The following is a 4,474-nucleotide window of genomic DNA, read 5'->3' on the forward strand; positions in this document are numbered from 1 at the left end:
CTAAAATTTAGTTTAAAAAACTATGGTTTCATAATGTCATTTTAAAAGTCATGTTCAGCTTATGCTATTCCACTGTTCTTGTTTGAGAAATTCAATGTGGTCAACATATGCTTGCTTTTGATATTTTCAAACATTTTTGAGTGAGTATTTGCATAAAGAAGATTTTTCACTTTTATCAGTTACTGTTAATTTTTCTGACTCCTGTAAGTTATTAATCATGTTACCTGCAAAGTTCTTGGTCTCTTGCCTGGAGTGACTTAAGCTATAAAGGCACACCAAAATGAGGCATAAGAAGAACAGCTTTTCTTAAGTTTGTGCACAAGCTGAGACAGAGAGAGAGGTCCCTCAGATTCTGTCTGCTTTTAAGTGCTCTTTAAAGTCTTTTCTAGGGAGGGGATTACATCATAATCATGTTGTACATACAATTTCATATGATTTCAGGTTAAGCATGCATACAGAGGGATACAAAGATGGTGACTATTAGCATATCTCATTATAATATTAAGTCTCCACCCAGGAGCTCTGGTAGCATAGTGGCTAAGGCACTTGACTGCTAACCAGAAGGCTGGCGGTTCAAACCCACCAGCCACTCCTCGGAAGGAAGGTTGGGCAATCCTACTTCTGTAGTGATACTGCCTCGGAAACCCAAGGAGGGGTCGCTATGAGTTGGGTCCGACTCGGCGGCACATAACAACAACAACAACAACCCAGGAGTGTGCTATTTACTATGCTAATATCCCCCTTTTACCTAGATTTGGGCTGTTGCTGGGTTAGCAACTGGTAATCAAAGGTGGTTGACCTTCCTCTAGTGTTTAGAAATTTCCTGGCCATCTGGTTCTTCCTAAAAGTTACATTTCTACTCCCCTTATCTGATTGAAAGGAACCTTGAGAAACTCTCCAAAGAACAGTGTGCATGCCTTTAATGAAATGCTGTGCATAATGAATACTGTGCATTCTTTTGGAGAAACACTGTGCATCAGTTACACATGATTCCACCACAGTGCTTGCACCTACAGTAAGAGTACAGCTTCAGACATTTTCCTTATATGTGAAATACTAATCGAAAGACACTAATTTTTATTTATATTTACATTTGAGTAAAATAGTTTTCATTTAGATATGGGTTAAGGAAATAAAATTCGCAAAACGGATTGGTGAAAAGACCCATTAAGGAAAGATTCTGTCTTTTCCATTTAATATAAAATATTTCATGGATGATATCAAAATTTATCTTCCAAAACTTCAGTAAACAGAGACAGTTAACCTAAAGTTGTTAATTTTCCTGAATGACTCAAAGCACAATGTCTATCTACTATTTTTTATCTTAAGAAGCAGGGTTTTATTTGTAAATATTTTCACACAGCTTCAGTCCACTATGTTAATAATAACATTACTTAAGATCCAAATTGATGGCCTGACTTTTTTATATGTCATATGATTTAATATGTTTAATAATTTATTTTATATTTGTTGTTGAGAATATAAACAGCAAAATGTATACCAATTCAACAGTTTATACCTGTACAATTCAGTGACATTTGATTACATTCTTCAAGTTACATACCCATTCTTACCTTCCTTTTGGGGGTTATTCCTCAGCCATTAACCTAAACTGAATGCCCTCCTATTTAATCTTCAGAGTTGCTATTGCCCATCTAATTCCATATACATCTTAAAAGAACATAATGCTCAAGAAAGACATTCTTTACTAGTTAAGCTAAACTATTGTTTGGTTTTAAGAAGACCACTGATTTTTATCTAACATGTAAAACCAGTTGCTTTCAACTTTACTCCAAATCATGGCAACCCCAGAATAGAACTGTGCTCCCTAGAGTTTTCAGTGGTTGATGTTTTAGAAGTAGGTCAGCAGACCTTTCTGCCAGGAGTCTCTAAGTGGACTCATATACTCAACATTTTTGTTAGCAGCTGAGGACATTAATTGGCAGTAAGTATATAATTGTTGAATTAATGAATTCATGAATGAATAAATACATATCATTTTAAACTGAAAAAGAATTTCCAAAACACTACAAAACCAGATCATAATTTCTTCCTTGAAAAAAAATAATAGGAGGGTATGCACTCAATAGAAAAATCAACCATGTGAAATCAAGAGGGCTGAGTTTGCCCAGATACAGAGCAAGAAAGACAGAAGGGGATGGGTAGGAAGGACAAAAGAAAGGAGAGGGTACAGGGAGGAAGTGAGAAGAATGCTGTTGCATTGTGGGGATTTCAGTGAATTTCACAAAAGAGAATGTTTATGAATTGTTGAATGGAAAACCAATTTGCTCCATAAACTTTCACTCAAATATCTCTCTCTCTCTCTCTGTCTCTCTCTCTCTCTCTCTCTCTCTCTCTTTCTCACACACACACACACACACACACACATCTGAAGATGAGGGGTCTCAAATTGGCAGCTGCTGAGCAAAATATGCCATATAGTGTTTTCTTTTGAAATTGAGTGTTCAGGAGGGCATCTTATTCTCCACTTTCCACCAGGACCCACCTATCCTATTGCCTTATAGGAGACCCTGCTTGGACACTTGGTATTACAACCTGGGATCATAGCTCTACTGGGAATGTCTAATGAACAGATTATCCTATAATTTACTATGTATAGGCACTATTTCAGACTTATCAATATTTTATAAGCAACACAAAGCCATAAGAAAAAGAACAAAATAAAATCAAATTTAGCAAAAATGTAACTTATAACCCATGATATTATGTATTCTAGAAATAGCCCTGAGGGAAGAAATCACATTCTACCCACCAGCCACTCGTTGAAAGGAAGGTTGAGCAATCTACTTCAGTAGTGATACTGTCTCGGAAACCCAAGGAAGGGTCTCTATGAGTTGGGTCCGACTTGATGGCACATAACAACAGCAACAATAGCAGTTTGAAAAAATAAATAAATAAAACCATTACAATACACAAAATTTCATTACCAATGTAACATTAAGGATCTCTGGTGGCATAGTGGTTAAAGCATTCAGCTGCTAACCAAAAGGTCAATAATTTGAACCCATTGGCCACTCTGTGGGAGATAGATGAGGCAGTTTGCTTCTGTAAAGATTCACAGGCTAGGAAACCATATAAGTCAGTTCTACTCTGTCCTAAAGGGTCAATATGGGTTGGAATTGACTTAATGATGGTGGGTTTGGTTTTGATGTAACATTTTCTCTATGTTGTCCTTTTCTTTTTTCTAATACAAATTTAATCCAATGATTTTCCTAGCAGAATACATCCTTTGAATTTAATATAATTTTTATTACTGAGCCCTGGCTTCATTCATTCATTCATTCATTCATTCTATATACACATATAAAGCACATATTCTGGCTCAGACTGAGGATTCAAAGGTAAACCAGACTTGATCCCTACCAAGGGCCTCTATAAGGCCCTTGTGATGGCTGAAGGGCTAGGTACACACATATGACAATACATTTTGATTATTGCTCTGTACAAGTACAAAGTGAGAAGTTCTCAAAAGAGAAGGAAGAATTCTTCCTATAGTTTCTAGAACATTTTCACAGAGCAAGTGAATTTGACTTGATTAATTAATTTAGAAGATGAGGATGGCTCAGAAGTCCATTTTGGTCAGAGGAAATAGCCCATGAATATGGCATCCATACCACAGTCAAAAGAGATGGTGTCGGTACTCAGACCATGCTACCGATTGGATGAGGAGGGACATGAGAAGATCCATTTTCAGATCAACAAGCACAATTTCTCTGCCCTCATCTCAGCAGGCAAGTTGTTTATTTTGCTGTGCTAGCTGGTCAAATTAAAGTTTAGATAAAGATGATAAAGAGACGAAGGACCTGGAACTCACCGTCAACCCTGGTTGAATAAATAAAGCACCTGCCTAGCATTGTGAGATATGTACAACAAAAAGTAAATTCTCATTGATCTCAAAGGATTAAGACTATACTTTATCCATCTCTATATTAAGCTTTGAATACCTATGCCAGAAGAGATTATAAGTAAAGGATGAGATGCAAGTTTATTTACTGATTTTGGTGCCAGTTTGTGTAATGAGAACAGCACAAGATGTATAGAAGATCACCAGAATCTTGAAGAAAACCAGTCACAGTAAACAACAGTGGTTAAAATGTTCACCAGGTTCTTCTGAGTGAGGAAAAATGGCATTGTCACTCGATACCACTGTTTTTTTTGTTGTTGTTGTTATCTAGAGATATGTGAATTATTGTTCAGCAAGAGAAATATGACTCCTCATTCTAAATCAGATTTTTTTATAATCATAATAATATCCTCAGAATTAACCTGTGTAATGAAAATGGTTTTTTTGTGTGTATTTGTGTGTGTGATTTGGGTGAAGATTTACAGAGCAAATTCACTTTCCATACAGCAGGTCACATACACTTTGTCTCATGACATTGACCACAGTTTACCACAATGCAACAGCTCTCCTCCCACTTCCTCCCCATAGTTACCTCTTCCAGTGTCCATC

This window comes from Orycteropus afer, unplaced genomic scaffold (assembly GCF_000298275.1).
Source record: "Orycteropus afer afer isolate SDZICR_OR568_19922 unplaced genomic scaffold, OryAfe1.0 scaffold00116, whole genome shotgun sequence".
NCBI classification, from domain to species: domain Eukaryota; kingdom Metazoa; phylum Chordata; class Mammalia; order Tubulidentata; family Orycteropodidae; genus Orycteropus; species Orycteropus afer.